We start from the raw sequence: 14,330 nt of genomic DNA, 5'->3' as shown, positions 1-14,330 counted from the left end.
GTAGCACAGGTCAGGTACAAAAGGTCAATTGCAAATTTTGAGGGCTAAGCACAAAGATTATCTTTTGTCTTAATTATATACCAAAATATTATATGCAAGGCTACTATATAGCATTGCTAACTTTTAAAATTATGAGTATGAATTGGGCTATATGTTTCAGAGCTAATTCTGTGGTTCATTTAGATATCTATTAATGTAAATTGAATACCTTAAAATTACATATTGGCCCCCATAATTTTCTAATTCAACCCGTAAGTGATGAACAACCATGCATTTGAGATGTACCTATGTCTGAGAGAATTATTTTGTGTCCATATTCATTTCAAGTCACAGTACACTTCTTATTAACCATTGCAGCAAAAATCAGAAACAAATTCCATTGTATAATAATCCTCCTCCCTCCGAAGTTTAATGGGGAGAGCCAGTTAAATTGTGCAGGGTAAGTTTTCACATCCACTCACAAGAATTGCAATATTTCTCTTCTTTATCAGAAGGAAGGAGAGTGTGGCCGGAGTAATCCCATGGATTTCCAGTAAATCTTAACACTTAACTGACTGTCCCAAAGCCTGTCTACAGTCCAACAGTGAGAATTCTGGAAAACAAGTTACGTTCTAATGCTTCACTCTACATTGTCTCTTATGTACTCTGAATGTTTGTAGAATCCACAGTCAAAGCTAAGATTGTTTCTCCTGGAACATATGTAGACCAGACCCGTGTCTCCATTCTAAAGACTATGTGATTCAAGAGTATTTAAATCAGTAGGCTTTACTGAGTGCCTATTATGAGCATTGTTTTACTTTAAACACACGATATAATGAAGCAGTAAACATATAAAAACATGGAAGATTTGATATCTATCCTTGAGGAACTTACAACCTGACTCAGGAAATTAAAAAGAGTACTGTACACAGTAACAAGAAAAATAGCTACAAGGCAAAATGAAATAATCAAAATGTCACTGTGGTGCTCGCTTCGGCAGCACATATGCTAAAATTGGAACGATACAGAGAAGATTAACATGGCCCCTGTGCAAGGATGACACGCAAATTCGTGAAGCGTTCCATATTTTTGGGACGAAGTGAGAGAGTGGCATTGACATATATACACTATCAAATGTAAAATAGATAGCTAGTGGGAAGCAGCTGCATAGCACAGGGAGATCAGCTCTGTGCTTTGTGATCACCTAGAGGGTTGGGATAGGGAGGGTGGGAGGGAGATGCAAGAGGGAGGGATATGAGGATATATGTGTACATATATCTGATTCACTTTGTTATACAGCAGAAACTAACACAACATTGTAAAGCAATTATACTCCAATAACGATGTTAAAAAAAAATGTCATTGTGATAGGCTGAATATCGACTCCCCCAAAATGTTAACATCCTAATCCCTGAAACCTTTGACTTTATTACTTAACATGGCAGAAGGGACTTTGCCCATGTGATTGATAATTCTGAAATAGGAGATTATCCTGGATTATATGGGTAGGTGCAAGAGAGTAGTAAGAGATATGAGGACAGAAGCAAGAGGTTGGAATGATGCGAAGAAAGAACCACAAGCAGGTGTCCTCTACAAGCTGAAAAAGGCACAGAAATGCTTCTCCCCTCAGAGTCTCCAGAAAAATCAGCCGTGCCAATACCTTGACTTTAGTTTATGGACTTCTGACTTCCGGACTGTATGAGAACAAATTTACATTGTCTTAGCTACTAAGTTTGTGGTTGGAAACTAATACAGCCAAGGTATGATTTGAAAACATAAAGTTAGGAGGTAATATTGAATTAAATGAAGTATAATGGAAATGAATTATTGATGATGTTGATAACATTTTATGTTAGACAGGAACATCTTCTCCTCAGTCTTTGTTTTCATGAAGAAGACTTTTATCTAACACATCCCTTCACTTCTGACCTTTTAATCACTCAGGCCCTGGTGATATGGAACGATGTCTCTGGTTACTTGGAAAAGAATATCTGGGCATGCTCAATCCAGTTCTGCCATTCTTGAAAAAGAGCTTCCTGTAGGGACAAGCATGTTCTGCTCTTCTTTCTCTTTCCATGGGAAGGCTGGCCCAGGTGGTACCGCTATAACAGGTAGGGTGAGTCTACCTAATTCTGGGGTACATTTAGCAGACCAATTTATCTTTCAAACTAAACTGCATTCTCCAACCTTTCTCTATAATTAATAAGGTGATATTTTGCTTGTTTCTTTACTTTTTCTAGAATTCCCAATTGTTCATAACCTGGGTAGGAAAAGAGAGGTGCAATTTTGGGGGGAGTCTCAAATTCTCCACTGCTAATATTTACAGAGTACATACCATGTGCCAGGCACTGTAGAGAGCATTTTACATATCTCATTTCGTCCTCACAAAGACTTTATGAAGCAAGTACTGATCTTACCTGCATTTTATAGCTAATAAAACCAAGGCACAGAGAGGTAAGTAACTCGCTCAAGGTCTCACAACTTGGAAGTGACAATGTTGTGATTCATGTCCAGGTCTTTCTCACTTCAAAGCCCAGGCTTTTGAACACTCTGCATATTGCCCTTCCTCCTGGAGGACATGAGGTTGGAACTGAATACTAATGATAATTCCTAAAGAAAGCTGTCTTCTTGGTATCAGTCTTGGTTTGACTTCTTTCTAAGAAGTTTCTAAGAAACTTCTTTCTAGATATAAAGCTCAAATTGAGGGACTTCCCTGGTGGTCCAGTGGTAAAGAATCCACCTTACAATGCAGAGGACCCAAGTTCAATCCCTGGTCAGGGAACTAAGATCCCACATGCTGCAGGGCAACTAAGCCTGTGCGCCACAACTACTGAGCTCACACGCCTCAACTTGAGCACCTGTGTGCTGCAAACTACAGAGCCCACGCGCTCTGGAGCCTGCATGCCACAACTAGAGAAGAGAAAACCCACACACCACAACTAGAGAGAAGCCCATGCACCACAATGAAGACCCTGCGTGCCGCAACGAAAGATCCTGCATGCCTCAATGAAGATCCCGTGTGCCGCAACTAAGACCCGACGCAGCCAAAAAAATTAATAAAACAAATAAATAAATAATAAGTCTTAAAAAAAAAGAACTTCATTAAAAAAAAAGCCCAAATTGAAAAATAAATAGAAACTATAGATCACAGTAGTTTTGTTCTATATACTTATTTAAATGCTATTAATCGTCTGGGTCACTTATAACTTGCTTTCACATGAACACAGCCTAGACTTGATCACAAAAATAAAATCTCTTTGAAAAGATTTCATCATTTAAAATACAGCCACCCAGAAAACCTTTAATCTTCCATGTCATGGAACTATCCCCACTCAATCAGAAGCTGCCTAAGGGGTAATCTCAAACACTGATGCCTATGGCTAAAAATTAAGAAAGCAGACTTTCATCTCATTTGACCAGTTTTATTTCACTTATGATTCTACCTCCTTCCCCTTCTCTTATCCTGCAGGCAGTGGACCATATATTTCTTACTTCATAGAGGATTTAATAGGTAGTCACAATTCTATAGCTGGATATCCCACAAAGCAATATTCTCCATGATAAATTTCAGCCATTTTTGACCCTCATCCTTCCTTTGAGAGCCATATCAACCATATTGATAAGACCTCGTATTACCATCTCAAGAGTATAACAAGGTTAAGACGATTGCTGTCTCAGCAAGATGCTGAGCTTTTGATTCATGCTTTTATAACAACAAGGCTGGATTACTACAATTTGTTGTTGGCATCCCTCCCAGAATGCTCACTGCTTTGACTTGACTTTGTATAGAGGATTCAGCAGTCAGGGTGTTCAACAACAAATACAGAAATGCCTGCACATACCCTATCAGTACCACAAACACTATGCTGAAATAGAGAACTGGTTTGAAAAAGTGTAGGTACAGGTCCTTGCTTTTAACGCTATGAAATACAGTGAACCTTTTCCTTCCAGAAACAAGGCTTTCATATATAACAATGGTGTAGAACTGACTGTGGCTCAAGAGGTCTAAGCTACTTTATAAGAATGTCATACTTCATTTGACTTGAGGCTCTGATCAGAAATCTGGGGACAATCTCTCTTTTCAAGAGCCAATTCCCACTTGCTAGCACACTTAGTTATATCTTACCAGAAGACACTTTCATTTAAAAAAAGTAATGTGGAGAATACAACACTCTATAATCTGCATTAATACCTTAGAGAAACTCAAATCACACAATGTACCAGTATATAAGCCTCACTGAGGAGTATTTCTTATTTATACTTGTAATTTCTGGATGAAGTCTCCTTCCATTTACTAGACCAGTACTTATCAAAGTATGCTCCTGGCACCCATCTCAAGATCACCTGGAGTGTTCATTAAGAACACAAATTCCAGGGTTTTACTCTTAGAGTCATAATCTCTAGGGAATTTTTTAAACAAGCTTCCCAAGTGATCTTAATATATGCTAAAATTTGAGAACCTCTGTACTAGACACTGTAAACCCTGGGAGCGAACATTCACAAGTCTCATTCAGAACCTAGCATGCTGCCTGACCCTGGTAGGTAGTCATTGTTTCTGTCAATGATGTATGAATAAATGAACAGTTGATGAATCTGTATGGGGATTCACAAAGTCTAAGGCAGTGCCTCTCTCTGCTCTTGTGATCTGCTCAGCACTTTTTTTTTTTTTTTTTTCTGGCTCAGCACTTCTGACAGGGGTTCAGATGCCACAGGTAGAGTTGGGAGATTGAACAAAAAACAACAAAAAATAGAACACCCACCCAGTTAAATCTGAGTTTCAAAAAACAACAAATAATTTTCAATATAAGTATTTCCCATGCAATACGTGGCAACTCTAGCCTTAGATTACATAGCCCTAGACTGACCCAGTGTCTTCCCTTGGCCGATGTCCCCTCCCAACCACAAAAGGAACACACAGGTACCTTGTACAGAGGATCTCTGCATAGAAGCCAGAATGCCTTCCTGTATACCTCCAGGAGAGCTGTCAGCTTTACCCCTGAGGAGCAGGGTGAGATTTTTCCTCCCAGTCTCACTGCCACTGCCTGGGCAAGGCCTTATCCAAGGGTGAGGCTCTTGTTTCTCTGATCCTCTGATAGCTCATCTATTAAAAAAGAAGTGAAAATGTTCCCTCATGCAAGTTGTTATGCTGATAAAGTGAAGTAACATGCGTAAAGCTTAACAACGGTGTTTATTTTCTCACCTTCACTCTCTTCAGAGCTGTATCACCTTCACTTCAACATTAACAGAGTACTATCACCATTATCAACTCATATACACACGTGCACACATGCACAAGCAAGTGTGCATACGCCCCCCCTTGCACACACACATACACATGAGCATGCACACACACTTTTTTGGAGTTCTACTTATGCTCCAGGTAGGAGATTGGCACATTGTGCATGGGGGTCAAGAAAGAGAGGACTCTGAATCCACGCATTCAGATTCCATCTTTGCCATATATGTTTTCTGTGTGACTTTGGCTAGTTATCTAACCTCTTCAAACTTGAGTTTTTTCATTCGTAATATGGAAATAATAATGCCTGATTTACAGGGTTGTTGTAAAGATCAAGTACATTCATACAAGCAACCACTTAGAACAGTGCCTGTACATGGTGAGCTTCAATAAGTATTAGCTGTTAGATATTGTTATTTTATTATCATCATCATCACTGCATCCAACCCCGATATGTTCTTAACACTCAGTGACCTCACAGGACCAACAATTACTTCCCCAAGTAATCCCTCTGACTTAGGACTAGAAAGACCCCCAAATGCCCATGTTTTATTCTCATCAGGAGCTGGGAAAATAGTTAAGTTATACTTCAGTAAACTGATTTCCATCCTCTGGAAATTTCTAAAGCATTCATGCTATTGAGACCTTTTTTTTTTTTGAATTTTTGAATTTTATTTATTTATTTTTACAGCAGGTTCTTATCAGTTATCTATTTTATACATATTAGTGTATATATGTCAATCCCAATCTCCCAATTCATCCTACCACCACCACCCCCCACCACTTCCCCCCCTTGGTGTCTATACATTTGAGACGATTTTTTAATTGACCTAAATAACCACAAATAGAGAAACAGCTTAGAGTTCTTGTGATTCTACATTTATTTTGGTAACTAGTTGTTTGGTTGAAAAAGCTTGTCCTTAGAAATTGTCTAAAGATCAAAATATGTAACCCATTACATTTTAAACATCTAAACATAGAAGATCATAACATGTCCATACTTAGAAAATTGTGACTCTCGCTGTCATTACTAATCAAAAATTTTGTAAGAAATATGTCTGACTCTTCCTCATTGCCCAACACTATCTCACCCAATGCCTTTTAGTTAGAATATTAACATGATAGGCATTTATTTACACATTGATCCGTCTATTTAATAGGTATTCATCGACTGCCTCTATGTGTGAGGTGCTTTGCTATAGCAGTGAACAAAACAAATAACCCTGTTCTCATGGAGCTTACATTCTATGGGAGAAAGGGGGAAAAAAGGAAAATATATAGTATGTCATTTGGTGAAAAATTTGTGGGGAAAAAATTAAGCAAGGATGGGGCTAGGAAGTGCAGTGAGTGCTGTACTTTTTACTTAGAGTTGTCTGGGAAGACCTCACTGATATTTGTACAGAAACCCAGGAGAGGTAATGGAATGAGTTCTACAGATACCTAGGCAGAAGGGACAGCAATGCAAAGACTTTGAGGCAGGATAGCACTTGATGTGGTTGGTTAAGATAAACAGACCAGTGTGGCTGAAGTGGAGAGAACATGGGAGGGGGTAGTAAATGGTGTCAGAGAGAAGCAAGATGATGAAGGGCATTGTAAGCCATTATATGGACTTTTGCATTTACTCAACTGAAATGGAACACCATTGGAGGATTGTGAGCAGAGGAATACGGGATCTGGTTTATCTTTTAGAAGGTTCATATTGCCTGCTGTATGGAGAATGACAGTGATGGGGCAGGTATCATAAAAGTCAGGGGACCTATTAGCGGTAATTGCAATTATCCAGGAGAGAGATGATGGCGGCTAGGATGATAGCAATGAAGGTGGTGAGAGCTGGTTGGATTCTGCATATATTTTGAAGGTACAAAAGAACATGGTTTGTGCCTTCCAAAAATCTAAGCATGCATGCGCCTTCCAAAAATCTAAGCATCAACAATGATGCTCAAAGGTACGGAGTTGAGAAGCTGCCTCTGGGGTAATGGAAGAGAGATTAGAAAGACAGAAAATGATATGGAGAAAGAGGAAGACATTGTAGGTTTCTGAGGAGGTAAAATGAAAAGAGTAGATAAGAAAAAGTGTAGAATTTACTGTTAAATACATCATCCACCTTGACTATTCTCAAATTAAGCCTGAAAAATACTGCATACTTTGAGTACCTTGTGAGAACAAAATACTAGTTTATGTGTACTATCTCAAGCTGTATTTACAAAAGTAAAATGGTCCCTTTTCCCTTAGCAAAGGTGAAATTCTTTGTAGAATGTAGTACCCAGCTCTGGATCAGTGCTGTAAATCAGCAGACCAGGTGTGCTTCCTGAGAAACCCCCACAGGTGAACAACCACCACTCTCCTCATGTCTGCTGCAATCCCTTGAATGTTCAAGAAACCTGAGTTATCTATGAATTTAGCCTTATCTGGTAACACCTTGACTCAAACATAATGCTCTCCAAGAACCAAAAAAACACAAACCTGTATAGGAAATGGATTTAGAAGTGAAAGGCAAAAGGTCCAGAAGAACCCAAAACAAGGCTTGAGAAGACAGATAGGCAGAGAGCAAAGATTAGGTTCAGGGGCTTTTAAATTTCTTCAGAGTAGATGTTCTCTGGGTCAAAAATCATGAAAGGTTCAGAGAAACACAAAGCTAATTAAAGGCTTAGAAACTGAGTTTTAAAATATTGTAAGAATACTGAAAAAAATTAACCTGAAGAAAAGGTAACAAATATTTGATAGGAATGGGCTTTTCAAATAAACATACCAAAATTTGGATTCACTACTAACACCATGTCCACTGAGAACTCATCAGACAAAAGTTACAACCCAAGCAAAGCTGGCATCACCTTGCCTGAGTTTAACTGAGTTTAACACTCTGTGTCCCAGAGTGATAATTCCAAAAGTCTCTGCAGGCAATATAAATAGTTATGGGTAAATTCATGTAATCATGATGGTACCCTCATGGTGGCTATCCCACTGACTTCTGATACAGAACTGCTCTCTGTATCAGGTGTGGTGGGTGGGGCGTTCTATGAACTCATCTGGAAGGGAATGCACTGACAGCCAATCAAAATTCTTATTAAAGGGGACTTCCTTGGCGGTCCAGTGGTAAAGACTGCATTTCCACTGCGGGGGCACGGGTTCGATCTCTGGTTGGGGAACTAAGATCTTGCATGCCACACCACGCAGCCAAAAAAAAAAAACAAAACAGAAACAATTCTTATTAAAAAAAAATTATCTTCAAAAGTGGAAAAAATTAGGCTAAAAATAGTTATTAAAAGCAATCAACTCAAACTACCAAAAAATACTGATTTGTCTTGAATGTCTATTTATATTAACATGAATGAAGGAGTATCCTACAGGGAAGGCCATGCCTGCCATGGGACCTATCATGGAAATAGACTGAGTTTCTCTATAAAAATTAACTTGTGACAAAGACTGCGATAGCTCTCGAAAATGTGTGTAATTATATTTTGTCAGTTTCTTAACTTCTACTAAGTATTTTGCTGTTAGTATGCTCATATGCTCTTATTATTTAGTGTAATAAATCTTCATTCTATTGACATGTTTCTATTCTTTGTATTGTTATAAATACATTTATGGGCAAGGGTGTTATGAATTCACTTGATGATATATGTAACAGGGTTAATTAACACAATTTCAGTCACAATGTAAAAACATGAAATGAAAGTATCAAAAATCATTGTAGTAATAACAATTACATTTTTTCAGTCCTTAGATGTGTCACACATTTTACACATATTCTTTATCTCATGACAACCTCGCTGATATGTACCATCATCCTCATTTTTCATATAGGGAATCTTATTCACATAAATTTAATTTCTGGAAGGAAACAGGGCCAGGAAGTAATAATGCTGATATTTGAAAGGATATCGATTTGAGTTTGAAACTGCTGGGCTTTCTACTATACCACATCATGTTTTTAGTAGCATTTATTCAGTTTACTTGTTAAATTTGTGCTTAAATCATTTTTGTTTAGTTGATGACATTTAAGAATATTAAAAACTGAAAATTTAGTTTGTTTTAAAAACTGAAAATTTAGTTTGTTTTATTGCTATTTTAATTTATTCTTACAAAATCAATGTGTATGGGCAGCATTTTAAAATGATACTTTGGAACTTTTACGTCTATGGCGTTTCACTACAAATACCATTTTAGAAGCTGTTAGAATTTGAGTATAAGGGCTGTATCGGTTGTGAATTCTATTCTACAAAATAAATGAACATAGGGTTTGTTTTGCAGTGAGACTTGAGAGAATGAGAATTAAGAACATCAGCTCCAACAAAAAACCATGACTTGCCAGGCTTTTAGAGAAGACTGCTTGGGTAGCCAAAGCAGGAAGATCACTTACATAAGGGAGGTCATGGAGGACAACAGTGCTACTCAAAATCTGACCTCCTAGTGTTACCTATGGACATTCCTAGAGTCAATTTAAGCTTATGAAAATATCAGAATTGATTTAACGTCCAAAAACACACGTTAACTTCTTGTTGCATACAGTAAAACCTCTATCAAACAAAATATTTCTCTTTGAAGATTAGGCTGCAAATTCTCCTCCCTCTGAAAACAAATAAAGCAAAACAAACACAATAAACTTCAGAGAGGCTGGTTTACTTCTGAATTACTTAGATTAATCAAGCCATATAGACCTCATGCTGAGGGCAATTTTTAGCCAAAACCCTAGGGTTATCTACCAGGCTACCACTGTATTGATTCAGCCTTTCTGCTGTAATGAGTAGAGTGAGAAATTCTGTATGTGAGCTAAGCTGTTTAGGAATCAAAAGGCTTTCCTGATGAATCTTACTACCATTTTGCTGGGACTCTTACCCATATCCTCTCCAGCTGTTCAGGGAGACACAAATGGGCCACTAGGAATATTGTCAGTTACAATGAGGGAGAAAAAGGCAGGAACTGGCTTGTCTTGCTTGTTCCTGAAAGCCTTAATTTCAGTGGTGATCAGTATGTGTTTTAAAAAAAAAAGTATTTTTTAATATGCCTAAAGCATTATATTTATATTCAACTTCTTAAGTTGGTTTTAAAAACAAAACAAAACAAAACAAAGCACTCAAGAAAAATATGAATGCAGCAACACTCCTCTTAAAAAAGAACACTTTCATTTCATGGTTGATTCTTTTCTGTCGCAAAGACAATGAAATACATGACAATGCTTCTGTCCTTTCCTCTTCTACACTAAGCACACAGACATATCCATTCAGACACTTTGTAAACCACACTTGTGAATACTGACCAACCACAAAATCAAAACCTATAAAGGTTACATCTGATCAGAATATTTTTGTTGCAATTATCTCCTCAGCAAACAGAAATGTGACTTAAAGTACCTCCTGAAAAAATATTGGCTATTATAACTGAGGTACTCCTAGTTAATTTCAGGTTAGATACTGCCTTTCCAGGATTCAGATGATGTCATCAGGATCTGGTTTCTCTGAGTTGAGAAGTATACAGTATTTTAAATCAAGCCAGGATTCTATGCCCAACTCTACTGTATCTTGGAAATATTAGGGAAATCATAAGTTCTGTGAATTTCAATTTGCTTATTTAAAAAAGGGAATAATAATAGCCCTTTGAAGTAGGATCAAATGAGACTGTAGAGGAAAGTGCTGCTGCTAAAACTCTAAGGTATCATACAATCATTAGCGAGAAAAGCAAATGACTTTCCTCCTAATAGAGTGTGTCAAAGAAATTCCAGTTTGGGGAGTTAAGAGAGTTCGTGAAGGAGATGAAAGTGGGGAAGTAGGGAGAAATGTTTAGAAGAGTAGTTAAGGAGCATGCCAGTAAAGGAGAGAAAGCACTAGGAATTTGGGGCATAGCATGGCAAGGGAAGTGGGAACACCAGAAAGAGCCATCATGGGAGAGCTTACAATATGTCCTTCCCTTTGTATAGCTGCTTGTCATGAACTAAACTATTTAGTGATGGTATAGTTAACATGACCATCTCAACAAGCAGCTGCTAAAACATTCTCTGAAACTCAAAGGCCCTTTTCTATAGTCTAAGCCTTGGACAACAGCTCTCTTTTCAGTCAACAAAGGAAATCAATTGAAGTCAAAATGTCTGCTTTCGTATAAAATAGAAAATAGCATCCTAGAACTAGCACCTAGCTGGCAAGGAAAGAAATAAGGTGCTTGAAGATTTGTATTCCTTCATTCTTTGAGTAAATGGGTATTGAAAACTAGCTAGTATGTGGTTAGCAATGAGCATATAAAGATAAATAAAACATTGGTATTCTTCCGTCAAGCCCAAGACCTTAATCATGAAAAAACATCAGACAAACCCAAATTGAGGGATAGTCTACACAAAATAATTGAGCGGTACCCCTCAAAACTGTCAAGGTTATTTAAAACAAAACAAAACAAAACAAAAAGACTGAGAAACTGTCACATCTCAGGGATAACTAAGGAAACACCATATAACTAAATGCAATGTGGTATCCTAGAAAAAAGGGTGGTAGTGTAAAAACTAGGGAAATCCAAATAAAGACTACAGTTTAGTTAATAGTAATGTACCTGTGTTCATTTCTTAGTTTTGACAAATATGTCATGGTAATTTAAGACATGAATATTAGAGGAAACTGGGTGAGGAGTTGAATTGGTTTCCTAGGGCTGCCATAACAAATTACTCTTATAAGGACACTTGTTGTTGGATTTAGGGCCCACCTGCATCCAGGATGGTCTCTCAAGATCCGTAACTTATTTATATCTGCAAAGATCTTATTTCCAAGTAAGGCCCCATTCATTCAAGACTAGGACCTGGATATACTTTTGAGGCTACTATGCAACCCACTACAGGGGTATATGGGAAATCTCTGTGCAGTCTTTGCAACTTTTCTGTAAATATAAAATTATTCCAGCATAAAAGGTTTATTCACAAAGGGGAGGGGGCAGTGGTTAAGTGGAATCAGTATAATGGAGGTGAAATCTTACATGCTAAAAAAAATACTTCCTCAGAGACAAAAGGAAAGATGGGAAGAAGAGGATTGAAAACATGTTTATAGGCATTTAGGCAAGATGTTAAGATTGTTCATGGCAGAAGAATCCCATTCCCTCTAAATATGAGGTAGGAGCTTTATAAGTAAAAAAAGGGGAGAGACAGAGAGTGAACAAGTTTGGAGATACATAGTAAGGCCTCTGAAGAGAGCTATGCAGTTTCCAAAAGTAGAAAAGAGTGATGCTCAGAACCAGAGCACTAAGCAGTCCTGGGATCCAGATGAAGTCATAAACCATGACTAAGCAAAGGTGTCAGGCCAGTTAGTTCATTTGCTCTAGCAGCCCTCAGCAGTTTGGGCACCGTAGCCGATAAAGAGGGTGGATTGATTGATCCACAGAGGGCACTGGCCAATGGGTACAGTGACAGGTATGTTGGTGAGGAACAAACTGAAATATTTGACCTTGAGATCCAGGCTAAGTGGGAAAGGGAGTAAAGACTGTTAGAATCTTTTTCCCAATGTTTTCTTCTAGGAGTTTTACAGTTTCAGGTCTTATTTTTAAATCTCTGATCCATTTCGAGTTAATTTTTGTGAATGGTATAAGGTAGGGGTTCAGTTTCATTCTTCTGCATGTGGGCATCCAACTTTCCCAACACCATATATTAAAGAGACTATCCTTTACCCATTGTGTGTTTTGGACACCCTTTCAAAAATTATGTGAGGGTTTCTATCTAGGCTTTCGATTCTGTTCTACTGATCTATGTGCCTGTTTTTATGCCAGTACCATACTGTTCTGAGGAAAATCTGAAAGTGGTAGAGCAGTTCTTTTTAAACTGGTATGTGCATATGAAGCACCTGGGGACCTTGTTAAATTGTGGAGTAAATTTGGGGAGGGGCTCCCAAGTGAAGCCAATGCCACTGCTGTTCTACCAAACTCATTATGAGTAGCCAGAGAACCTAGAGATCTTGAGGACGTCAAAATGCAGATACGAAAGGCACAGAACCGTGGCAAGAAACAAAGCTGTGGGAATTCAAGGATTCGGTTTTCTGAAATAGATTAGTGTTAGAGGATGACGGGGCCCAGGGAGTTGTCCTGGGCATGAGTGGTGGAAATCAGGTGGCAGTAAATGTTGTTTGAAGAGTGTTTGGAGTGTTTGGTGGGTCCTCCCTATAGACATTTAAGTCACATAGAATGAGGACAGTTTGAGTCCAGAGGAACACTGACAGCCAAGTATTAAATTCTTTAATGCCTTTGAAGAGGAAAGACCTAGAGACTACTGAAAGGTGATATAACCCAGGGAATGTGAAAGGCAGATAGGTTTCTGTTCACGTTTTGGAAGTAAAACTCTGGAAAATACTGACCCTAGTTTCTGAGACACAGGGAAGTGAAAGAATGAGCAGTCCCAATCAAAGTTTTGGAGGGAAACTTTTCAAATAAGCTTCACTAACGACCCAGACTTACTAATAAATTCCAGTTAAATAAGAAGATGGTAGACAAAATCAATGAAAAGGCTCAAGGTTATCAGGAAAACTGAGGGTGCAGTGTATAAAATTTGGAGGGAGGTCAATGGGGGAAGGTAGGGGTGAGATGGAGAGAAAGAGAAGAAACCTGGTCTTGTGGCACTTGCCCTTCTGATGAGGACTTGGGAAAGTCAGGATGAGAGAGGTAGAGTCAAGAGCTAGATAGGAGGGCCATAAATAAAGTCAATATATTCTCAGGACTCAGGAGAAATCGCTAATAAAAAAACTACTTCTCTCCAAAACACACAATTCCTAGTTCTGCACTTCATGTAAACAAGAAACAGTAAGAGTGCTTCTCTGACAATCTTTCAGTTCTAAGGAAGATAGTATCTGTTCAGCAGCAATGGATTGAGGACTTTACAGGAGTATGATTATCAGATTTACTTTAAATTCTGAAATATAAAAAGGTGGCTTTTTTACCTCCTACTGTTGATTCTCATGGAAATCATGCTTATCATAGGTTTTGGGAAATGTAGCTCGGGGGCCCTGTGGTGATTGACAGGAGTGCTAACAGTGGATGTAATCCAGAATGGCGGATTAGAGATGAGACCTTTAAAGCTGTCCTGCATTCTAATTAGCTGATAGTCATGAAAGATGTAAGCTTCAGACATTGACACTGTCACTTCAGGCAAGGACAAAAG

General features: G+C 38.2%; 1 long non-coding RNA gene and 1 other non-coding gene across 3 annotated transcripts in view; one reads left to right on the top strand and one right to left on the bottom strand.

Annotated features, from left to right (window-relative positions):
• The window catches only part of LOC133096360 (uncharacterized), a 521,763-nt gene that overhangs the window by 416,786 nt on the left and 90,647 nt on the right, over window positions 1-14,330 (bottom strand). The gene's annotated exons all lie outside the window — the stretch shown is intronic.
• On the top strand, window positions 964-1,070 carry LOC133097098 (U6 spliceosomal RNA). The gene has a single exon (XR_009701971.1). It is a non-coding gene; the product is annotated as a U6 spliceosomal RNA (small nuclear RNA).

The sequence above is a fragment of the Eubalaena glacialis genome, chromosome 8, assembly GCF_028564815.1.
Source record: "Eubalaena glacialis isolate mEubGla1 chromosome 8, mEubGla1.1.hap2.+ XY, whole genome shotgun sequence".
Lineage (NCBI taxonomy): Eukaryota > Metazoa > Chordata > Mammalia > Artiodactyla > Balaenidae > Eubalaena > Eubalaena glacialis.
Note: the sequence above shows the minus strand (reverse complement) of the source record. Positions and strands in the feature narration are given on the sequence as shown.